We start from the raw sequence: 12297 nt of genomic DNA on the forward strand, positions 1-12297 counted from the left end.
ATCTCTGGTTCATGGTCCATTGGTTTATAAGCAGCTAATAACTCAGCCAACCTGAACTTCCTGGTGATTCCCTACAGCAGAAAAAGGGAATCCTTTAAAAAAACCAATAAGGTACCGGTGATCCTGATTAGAAAGTAAAGTCCTTCATTACCTAGGGTCACCCATCTGGGCTTCAAGACATTACCAGTTAACCTACTGGGTGAACAGAGATCAAAGATCTCAGAGAGCAAAAGTCCTCCAGGTTTGTCCTTCCACACTATGGTGAAATAAGACCCTAATTTGTAGTTTAATAAAATCTTCTATTCTACAGACAGCCAATGAAAGAATTGGACCAACAGAATAGAAAAGATGGAAGAGAGAATCTCAGGGGTTGAAGATATATGAAATAAATTCATCAGCCAATGAAAACATTATATCTAACAAATTATTAACACAAAACATCCAGGAAATCTGGGAAAACATCAAAAGAAAAAAAAACTAAGAATGATAGGGATAGAAGGAAAATCTAGATAAATGAACAGAAACTATACAGAGGGAGGTATAAACCACCATGATAAAAGAGATAGAAGAGAGAATATCAGGAGTTGAAAAAAGAAAGATAAAATAAATTCATCAGTCAAAGAAAACATTAAATGTAACTAATTCTTAACACAAAACATCCGTGAAATCTGGAAAAACATAAAAATAAAAAACCTAAGAATAATCGGAATGGAAGAACAACTAGAGATCAAAGGCAAAGAAACTATATTCAACAAAATCATACAAAAAAACTTTCCCAATTTAAAGAAAAATATTCATACAAAGGGAGAAACTTAAAATAGACAGGATCAAAAAAGTACTCTCACAATGACTCTAAATATGAATGAACTGAATCCACCTATAAAGAGACACAGGCTAAGAGAATGGATAGGAAAACAAGATCCAGACTTCTGTTGTATACAAGAAACACACCTCAACCTCAAAGACAGACATTACTTCAGAGTAAAGGGTTGGGAAAAGGTTTTCCAATCAAATGGACCTAAGAGACAAGCAGGTGTATCTATCATATTATCTAACATTAAATTTCAAACTAAAATTAGCAGGAGGACACTTTAGACTCATAGAAAGATGAATCTATCAAAATAAAATCTCAATCCTTAACATCTATGCATCTAATACAAGAGCACTCACATATGTAAAAGAAACATTACTAAAGCTTAAAACACACAACAAAATCCACACACTAAGAGTAGGAGACTTGTACACTCCACTGTCCACAATGGACAGGTCAACCAGACAGAAACTTAACAGAGAAATAAGGAAACTAACAGATGCCATGAATGAAATGGACTTAACAGAGACGTACAGAACACTACACCTAAACTAAAAGGAATGTACCTTCTCAACACCTCATGGAACATCCTCGACAATCAAGCACATACTGAACAAAGCAAACACCCACAAATACAAAAAAATTAGAGTAACCCTATGTATCTTAGTGGATCGCCAAAGTTTAAAGTTAGAACATAAGACAACAATACTCTAAGAAATCATAAAAAATCATGGAAATTGAACAGTAACCTACGGTACCACCCATGGGTCAAGGTAGAAATAAATTAAAGACTTCCTAAAATTAACAATGTACCCAAACCTATGGGACAATATGAAAGGAGTACGAAGAGGAAAGTTCGTAGCATATACAGAAAGCTCACGCAAGTGACTTAACACCACATATGAAAGCTCTAGAACAAAAAAGCAAACATGCCCAGAAGGAGCAGAAGACAGAAAACAATCAAATTGAGGACTGAAATAAATTACATAGAAACAATTTACAAAATACAAAGAATCAATGAGACAAAGAGCAGGTTCATTGACAAAAATCAACAAGATAGACGAACCCTTATCCGAACTAATAAAAAAGCAATGAAAGAAAATCAAAAATAACACAATCGAATGAAAAGGGGAACATAACAACATACACTAGGAAAATCCAGATAATCCTTACATAATACTACAAAAAATTGTACTCCACAAAATTAGAAAACAAAAGAAATGGACAATTTTCTGGATGGATAAGTACCATATAACTAAATTAAATCAAGAACAGGTGAGCAATTTAAATAGATGTTTAAACTGTAAGGAAATAGAAGCTCTCATCAAAAGCCTCACAAACAAAAATATCCCAGAGAAAAATGGTTTTAATGCAGAATTCTATACCAACTTCCTATTATCCTCAAAGTGTTCACCATAATAGAATCAGAAGGAACATTGCCAAACTCTTTTTATGAGACTACAGTTAACATGATACCAAAACCACACAAAGACTCAAACAAGAAAGAGAATTACAAACTAATCACACTTATGAACAAAGATGCAAAAATAATCAACAAAATGCATAACACAGAATCCAAGAACACATCAAAAAATCCACCATGATCAAGTAAGCTTCATCCCAGAGATGCAGGGATGGTACAACATAAAAAAAATCTATGTAATCCATCATATAAATAAACTGAAAGAAAAAATCCCTATAACCAACTCATTAGATACTGAAAACGCATTTGACAAAACATAATACCTATTCATGACAAAGATCTTGGAGACAACAGGGATACAAGGAATATATCTAAACATAATTAAAGCAATATACATCAAACTGACAGCCAGCATCTAATTAAATGGGGAGAAAAAGTGATTCCCCTAAAATCAGGAAGAAGATGAGGCTGTCCACTACCTCCATATCTATTATACATTGTTCTTGAAGTTCTACCTAGAGCAATATAAAAACAAAAAAAGGAATCAAGGGGATTCAAATTGGAAAGGAAAAAGTCAAACATTTGTTATTTGCACACACTACGATAGTATGTATAAGTGACCTTAAAAACACTACAGGGGAACTTCTATAGGTGATAAATACCTACGATAATGTGGCAGGATAGATACAAGATAAAATAAAAAAAAAACAGTAGGCTTCCTGTATACAAATGATAAAGGAGCTGAGAAAGAAATCAGAGAAACATTACCTTTAAAAATAGCCACAAATTAAATAAAATATCTTGGGGTACCACTAACCAAATAATTTAAGGACCTTTATGAAATGAAATTTAAGTTTTCGTAGAAAAAAACTGAAGAAAACAACAGGAAATGGAAAGATCTCCCATGTACTTGGATAGATAGGATTACAATAATAAAAATGTCAATCTTACCAAAAGCATTCTATAGATTAGAAGCAATTCACATCAAATTAACAACAAAATTCATCATGGACATTTAGAGAACAATAATCAACTTAATGCAGAAAAACTAAAAACCCAGGATACCAAAAAAAATCCGGTATGAGAATGGAACTTCCAGAGGCATCACAATCCATCAACATCAATTACAAAGCTACACTAATGAAAACAGCTTGGTATTGACATAAAAACAGAGACGTTGAACATTGAAATAAAATCAAAGACCCAGATACTAATCCACAAACCTATGAACACCTGATTTTTGTCAAAGAAGCTAAAATTATACAATGGGGATAAAAGCATCTTCAAAAAATAGTGTTGGCATAACTGGATGGCAACAGGTGGAAGAATAAAAATAGATCCATATCTATCCCCATGCACAGAACTTAAGTCCAAAAGGATTAGAGACCTCAATATAAATCTGACTACTGTAAACCTGATAAAAGAGATAGTGGGAAGTAGCCTTCAATGCATGGGGACAAGAGACCACTTTTTAAATATAACACCAGTAGCATAGACACTGAGAGCAACAATAAATAATAGAACGCCCTAAAAATTAGAACTTACATATAAGACTAGATACAGTAGAGAGGGCTTTGGACCTTCCACAAAGCAATGTGCCTTACCTTCTCTAAGGAATGGATGGGTGGCTGCTTGTTTGATCCCAGCTGCTCAGACCTGAAATAATCACAAAGAAACCATATTATTTGTAATGATGTTTTGTAACATGAAGGGCCAGCATTAAAACAATTCAAAGAGAGCATAATAACATACAGTATCAATATTCTCTGTATATATTCCATCTCTATGTGACTTTACTTAACCTCTTTTTTTTTATATTTACTTTTTCTTTTTGAGACAGGTTCTATTCATCTTTGAACTAGAAGAAATCTGTTGACCAGGCTGTCCTTGAACTCACAGAGACCTGTCCATCCATGCCTCCCACACATTGGAATTAAAGTGTGTCCTGAAGTATCAGAGGTCAATCTACCTCTGGCTCCCAAGTATTGGGATTAAAGGTGTGTACCAACACACCCAAATACTCTGTATTTCCACTTTAAGAACTTTAACCTTTACTCTGCATATGTTTTAAATACACTTTAAACCATTTAGACGTTTTCTTCATATTTGAATCTCTCTTTACTGTATATCTTTTTCTGACCACATGAGTCTTTATGGAGATTAAAGCCATGGCTTTGACAGATGGATCGAGCCCATTCCTTAGCTTTATGTGATTCCAGCCTTGAGGCTGTGGTACAGGCCAAAGCACTGTTCATTGCCTCAACTCTACAGTGTTTCAAGGTAACAGCCAGCAAGCAAACTGCAGTATTCTGCTCACAGACCATACTCAAGTGCTTTCATATTCAGAGTGCCTGCCTGAAAGAATCAGAGTTTGCCATGGCAGAAACACAAAGAAAGCGGCCATTTTAAAACTGCTTAACTTTTTTGCTGCTAACACGGAAACCAGAAAAGCATGCGTTCAGCTCTTCATCAAAACTGTTTAAGTGTTTCCTGGCAGGACCTCTTAAAGAGCTGCAGAATTTTGCAGCTAAAGCAGAGTCAGGAAGCCTCTCTTAGATGAGAGCACTTGCTTGCCTATAAGACACAGAGCCAAGAAATTGCTGCTACCAAGAAAAGATGCTTACCTGTATTTTTTGCAAAGCTTTGTAAGGCTTTCTGTGGATGCAGTTATACACATGAGCGCCATTATGTAACATGAGGGGGACATGCACATTGGAATTTCTGCCCTGCCAAATTAACCAGAACTGGCCAGCCCTTTTATCTGAGAGTGTATATGTAAAACCAGTAAAATAACAGTCATGTTAGGCAGGGGAGGGAAGAGGGGGAATGGCGGAGTGGGTAGGGAATGGGAGGAGAGGAGAAAGTGGAAATTTCTGAATGAAAAAAATTAATTAATTAAAAGAACAAAATACAAGATAAAAGACTTTTAAAGAATCAATATATACCTAAAGCAACTCTGTTTAAAATTGTTTCACAAGCATTTGGTGGGGGTGGGGTTGAGAAAGGGTTTCTCTGTAGCTTTGGAGCCTGCCATGGAACTAGCTCTTGTAGACCAGGTTGGCCTGCCTCTGTGTTATGAGTGATAGGATTAAAGGCATGCACCACCACTGCCTGGGTACAGGCACTTTTGAAAACAAGTTTATTGCTATTTTTTACAAATCTTTGCACATGAGAATGAATGTTCTCTACACGTATACAGAATATGGAATAATAGATATTTGTGAGCCTCTAAACTTGAATGTTGGTATTGGAAATCAAAATATATGAGGAACCACCTACAAAGACATTTTAGCCAATAAACAAAAATCTTTCACAGATTAACAGCAACAAGAAAAACAAAACCTAAGTAAATTAAGAAGCAAATAACCAATTCTTAGGAACATTATGCTGTGTATAGTAAATTGGAAGCATATAATGAATATATTTCAATGACGATTTCCAAAAATTTATAACAGAAAAGTTGATTACAAAGCTACAGTCATAGTGGAAACACTCAGAGTGATCAATGAGGTTATTAAAAAATAATTATGAAAAATAATTTAATATCTGCTTCATGTCACAAGGATTATATCACAAGATACAGATTCTGCACTATCTACCTGACCAATAACATGAACACCTGAGAAACTTTGGTAGTTCCTTTTGTCAACTAGAACTAAAGATCACTGAATCATATCATTGTGGCTGGTGAGAGCAGAAAGTTAGAAGCATTCTAATCATGTATTGCCAAAAGACAATCAACACCACTATAGTTCTACCACCTTTTAAAATATTTGAGACATTTATAAGAAAAACTTGAAAGTGGAATGCAATGTTCAAAAATTTTAGAAAACATATCATCGGTTTTCCAATCTATCTTCCCACTGCACACCAAAAGCATGACCCTGTGTGTAGACTGTAAAATGATTTTACAAGCATAATATTCTACCATACGAGAGCTGCAGAGTCTCCCTCTTCCCAGAAAATCCATACTCACAGAGGCTCAGAGGACAAGGACCACTGGCCAGGTCACTACGCAGAACAACAGAAACATAGCCTGGCTCATGTTCCATCCAAATGTCAGCAGATATGACAGCTCAACAGACCTTATATGAACACCCTACACTCACCATGGCATAGATTGTGGTCTTCCATACAAGTCATTAAAAGAAAAGCAGCGAAGAAACATGAAAAGAACCACCTGTAAGCTAGCACACATTATTATTCCTGCTTACTAAGCCTTCGCAGAGTCCATCACTGGCTAATACCACCCTGCTGGGCCTCAGAATATTATCAGCTCCAATAATGGATGATCAGAGATCAAATTACTAACATATAACAGAACTTTATGTTCTGCCCTTACAGACCAGGAGGCAGGGCCTTTGTCCAGAAGGTTTGTATTTTAGTACGGGTTTCATCAACGTTCCGAGAGCATATCCTGTTCCTCATCCAAACCACAGGGATGTCCTTTGTGTGGACATGCCATTAAACACTCAATGTGCAGTGTAGCCAACCCATCATATAATACCTGGGAAAACCTGCAGCCAAACACAGGTCACATTCACAACTATTGATAAAGTAAAGCAGGCCATAAATTAGAAGGCACTGGAGGGTCATAGTAGGGCTTGGGGACAGAAAAGAGAATGTGGATATGATATAGTTATAATCTCAAGAAATTATTTTGAAAAGTTGAAACAGGATTTATGGCCATGGGCTCCATAATCTAGGGATTTGTAATAAAGCACATCAAAGATATCTAAATCTTTTAACTCAGGGTATATATCTAAAACCAGTAACAGTCCTGTTAGGCAGGGCCACAACATTTAACTATGATCTATTTTGTTTGAACTATTGTAACTATAGCAATTGGGTTTCATAATAAGGTCAGTCAAGATTCTTCATTACCTATTCTGTGGACACCAAGAAATGACCATCAGGACATTTATGGAGCATCTAAAATTAATTACCTAATTCCTAATTAGGCAATCAGTACATAGTTAAACATTGCTAATCTCAGTTACTGTTGAAGTAGGAAAGTTCTCCTGTCTCTCCTTTTCTGTACTGTGAATCTACCAGCTTCAAACTTTGTCTATGCACTCAATTCTTTCACAGATCCGTCTTTATCTACAATCACACAGGAAAAGTCAGAGAGACAGGAGGACACTCATTAGCTGGTTTATTTTGGCTCTCATAGACCAGTCAAAGCCTAATCCTGAAATATAGCCAGCATTGTTTAAAGAAATTCGCAATTACAAAGCATCAGGAAACAATATCACAAGCTCATAGTCTTCCATGCCAGGATGGCAGAGCCTCCACCACACTCAAAAAAGCTCAGAGTTCAAGAGCCACTACCCAGGTCACCACAAAGAACAACAAAACATGTCTGACTCCTGATTCATCCCTATCCAAGCAGTTCTGACAGCTCAGCCAAACTGCTCTTCCTGGTCTGAGGACAGTGGCTCCTAGATTCAACATAGCATGGCTTGTGGTCCTCCAAACAGATCCTTAGAGCAAAACAAGAGAATCAGGAAACAACCTGTAAAGTACCTACTACTGGGATCATGATTGCCAACCACAATAACTCATTAGCTGGAACAACATAGCTGGGATTCAAAACAATAGCAGTTACCAGAATCCATTAATGGTAAGTAGTGTTACCTCTTCAGAGGAAGGTGGGATAAGAACTGCATGTAGAAATCAACTATACAATTTAGGGAAAAATAAAAACAACTCTCATGGCTCCCTATTGGCTCACTCATGGCTAACAATCTACTTCCCATTGATGCTCCTGATGGCTAGGCTTATCCAGAGTCACTCAATAGATAGGATTGCCCAGTTGACCCTCAAGACAGTAGCAATTGTCCTACTAGATGAGCAGAAATCAAATGACAAAGTCAGCACATACCTTCCAAGCTCTGCCATTCCACCCTAGGGGAACAAAGGGCTCTAGTCTGGAAATTTGGTATTTTAATAGAAAGTTCCAGTCTCTCAGAGCACTTCCTGTTTTTTTGAAAAATAGGGTGTCTCTTGTGTGTGTATGTTCCATTACAGAGTCAATGGCCAGTGTAATCAACCCTTTCCTTCATAGCTCAGATATTATGAAGAAAAACCTAGGTCACATTCAAACTGCAACTCTTAATAAAGCAAATTTCATGATTTTTCTCATTTCTAGAGGCAATGGATTAGAACACAATAAAGAGTCCATGGGAACAATTGGAAGCAAGAGACAGATGGTGAAAATAATGTAATATAATTACAATATCAAAAGAATATGGTTAAAATGTTCAAACAAGCTTCATGGTCATGTGCTCCAGAGACTAGGGATCTGTATTAGAGCACACCAAGTACAACTCACATTATTTCTTTCAGGGTATACAGTCATGTTAGGCAGGACCTACCACACCCTTTTACTTAGTTCTTCTAGTTTGCTTGAAATATTGTAATTACAGTAATTTAGTTTAATTATAAGTTTTTATATAGATTCTTGAATGCAAAGTTTGTGGTGTGTCACTACTCATTGCTAATGTCAACTACGGTCCCAGCAGGAAAACTTTCATACTCTTTCCTGCCCATCCATTTTTCCATTGTGACTATGTTTGCTTTACAGTTGGTCAGTGAACTAAATTCTTAAATCGGTCCTACTACACTTGTAAATTCACAATAAAATCTAGAGAAGTTGGAGTGTACTCATTCATTGATCTATTTCTCCTTTCCACAGACCAGTCAAGGTCCATCCTGGTTGGAGTTGAAGGACTATCTTTCCAGCACTGGGTAGCAGAGGCAGGATTAGGTGTTCAAAGCAATTCCCAATTAGATATTGTGAGGTAAGCCTGAGTTACAGGAGACACTGATATAAACCAGTTGTTGTCGATCTTCCTAATGTTGTGATCATTTAAAAGAGTTCCTCCTGATGTGTTGAAACCCAACTAAAAACATATTTTCATTGCTACTTCATAACTATATTTTTGCTACTGTTATGAATTATAATATAAAATATCCGTGCTTTCTGATGGTCTTAGGCCAGTCCTGTGATAGGATCATTTGATCCCCCATAGGAAGCTGTGACCACAAAAGTTAAGAAACCCTGCTCTAAACTGATATAAATAAACAGCACTTAAAAAATGGAATGAAATTCTTAAACTAGAAAACATTGAAAAATATACCAGTAATGCATCTAAATTAAATGTTAAAAATAACGCCAATAAAAGATAATTTAAAATGATAAAAAAATTAATAATAGAACACTTATCTATCCTAAATTTGAAATGGAGTAGTCCCTTCCCTGAGAGAAAGAATGACATTAATAAGAGTCTATGACTTTGTTCCACTAAACAGTACTGAATCATGTCATTGTGGCTGGTGATAGCAAAAAGTTAGAAGCATTATAATTATGTATTGCTAAAAGACAATAAACATCACCATAATACTACCAGCTTTGAAACATTTATAAGACAAACTTGAAAGTGAATGCAATATTCAAAAATTCTAGAAACCACACCATCAATTTTCAAATCTCTCTTCCCACTGCACACCAAGAGCATGACTCTGTTTGTACACTGGACTGTGGTATTACAAGCATAATATCCAGGCTTACAGAGTCTCCCCTTCCTCTCCCCACGGGCGTCCAGGACACCGTGGGCATGGGCTCTGGCGCCCCCTCCCCCCAGCACCATCAGCACATACCTGAAGCCTCTCTGGGCATGGCCCAGGCCCCCGGTGGAGTCCTGGTCGCCTTCTGGGCAGAGTCTGTGGACACTGTGGCCCTCTGGGAATCTTCCTGCAGTCTCCAGCGAGGGATCTCGGGATCCAGGGGCATCTTGAGTCCAGTCAGGGGCCTACAGAGGGCACAGGGGAGACGTGGGGTCAGCGTCTGGGCCGGGCGGACTCTGGCCGGAGTCCGGGGGCCTCCCGAGTGTCCTGTGTCCGCCGGGGAGGGGAGGGGGGGCGCCGGACACTGTGGACGTCTGTCTGGACTTGGGCTGCTGGCTGCTGCCGCTCCCCCAGCCGCCACTGCTGGCGGGAAGCCGTGCGGATGGCTCGCTCCCTCCCCCCTCCCTCCTGGCTCCCTCAATTCGCCCGCCCGCCCCGGTTCCGGCCGGAAGCCCCACGGCTCGCTCCTTCCGCCCCCCCCCACACACCCCCGCCGGCCCCTCGAATTTACCCGCAGAGATCGCGGCTCCACAAGCGACAGCTGGAGGAGGCGGGGGGGGGGGGGGGGGGGAGGAAGCGGCGGTTTCTCTGCTTCTCACGCCTGTTGGGAGACAGCTCCCACCATGGCAGGAGCGGCGGGAAAGCAGGAAGGAAAGAAGGAGCCCGGGCTTCCAGCCCGGGGATCCTGGGAGAACGAGTCCGCCACAGACTGGTCCCGGACTACAGGAAAAATGGCCGCCGAGAAGAATCATGGTAGACGTAGTCCTGGACCGGGAACCGGGTCCCGGAGCCCCGGGGAGGGGGGGGAGGGGGCCACGGGGAGCGGCTGGGCCGTCCCCGCACGACTCGGGGGAGTGTCCACGGTCCCGGACACGCACCGCGGGGACCCCACACCCCGCCCCCCGGCAACACAGTCAACACGAGTCCCCAGGGCCCCTCCCCGGCCCTGGCAACGCCCAACCCCCCGGCACCACCCAACCCTAGCGACGCCCCACCCCTAGCCAAGCCTCAGCCATAGCCAGGCCATAACCACAGCCCCCCCATTCCCCCTAAGGGCCCGCTGACCCAGAGTGCCCGGTCACCCGGGCCCCATCCCCGGCCGTGGCAACGCCCCACCTACCCATAGCGCCGACCACCTCTACCAACGCCCCACCCCTAGCCCATTACAGAATTAGTGACCAGTATAATAAACCCTTTCCCTTATAGTGTAGATAAGTTGGAGGACACTCATCTATTTTCCTTCTCACTGACCACTTAAGACCCAGCCTTGCAGCGGTTACAAGAATTTCTTTCCAGCACTGAGACACAGAAGCAGGACTAAGTGTTCAAAACAATTCTAAACTACATAGTGTGAGAAAAGTTGGTCTATATAAACTCAAGGTCAGCCTGGTCTAAAAGCTAGTTTCAGGACAGCCAAAGCTACACAAAGAAACCTTGTCTTAAACAACAAAAATGTATTAATTTAGTTGTCTGTGATGTGCCCAACTATAATTCAGATACATTGGAGATAAGGTGGGCACATAACGCTGATTCTCTACAAGATTCTAGTCTATACAGTGAGTTCCAGGACAGCCAGAGATTCATAATGAGGCTATTTTTTAAACAAAAAGAAAAAAGAAAAAATTATAAATAAAAGTAATAAACATGATATTTTTGGTATGACTAATTTGGAACACTGATGAAGATATAAGGTGATTAATTTATCCTTGAGGTCCTAACAGGTTTAGATAGATGGCAAGGGATATACACAACTAAGTTAACCCAGCCTTACAAAAAGTACTAGAAGGAAAACCCGAACAAAGGAAGCTCACTTCACCAACAAAAACTAAAGCAATAGATAACCTCACATCAGCAAAACCAAAGGAAGGGAAACACACAACAACTCCCACTGAAAAAGAACAGGAATTAACAACCACTGGTCATTAATAGCACTTAATATCAATGGTGTCAACTCACCTATAAAAGAAAAGAAAAAACCGTATGACCAACTCATTAGATGCTGAATAAGCATTTGACAAAATATGATACCCCATCATGATAAAGGTCTTGGAGAGATCACGGGTACAAGAAAGATATCTAAAAAATATAAAAGCACATGTCAGAATGGCTAAGTCCAAAAACACCAATTATAATGATATAAGCTGAAAAGGATGTGAAGTAACTGTTGGGAATGCAAACTATGCAACCACTTTATAAATAACTATGGCTGTTTCACAGAAAACTGGCAATCAAAACACCCCAAGATCCAAAAATGCCACTATTGGAATTATAACAAAAAGACACGCAATTATACTACAAAGATATATGTTCAACTATGTTCATAGAAGCATTTTTTTGTAATAGTCAGAACCTGGTAACACACTGAATACCCCTCAACTGAAGAATGGATAAAGAAAATGTGGAACATTCACATAGTTAGATTACTACTCAGTGG

At 39.4% G+C, this 12297-nt stretch overlaps 1 pseudogene; it reads right to left on the reverse strand.

Annotated features, from left to right (window-relative positions):
* LOC130884061 (serine/threonine-protein kinase DCLK2-like) overlaps positions 1–12297 on the reverse strand; it is a 70729-nt pseudogene that overhangs the window by 40559 nt on the left and 17873 nt on the right.

The sequence above is a fragment of the Chionomys nivalis genome, chromosome 11 (assembly GCF_950005125.1).
Source record: "Chionomys nivalis chromosome 11, mChiNiv1.1, whole genome shotgun sequence".
Taxonomy (NCBI): Eukaryota; Metazoa; Chordata; class Mammalia; order Rodentia; family Cricetidae; genus Chionomys; species Chionomys nivalis.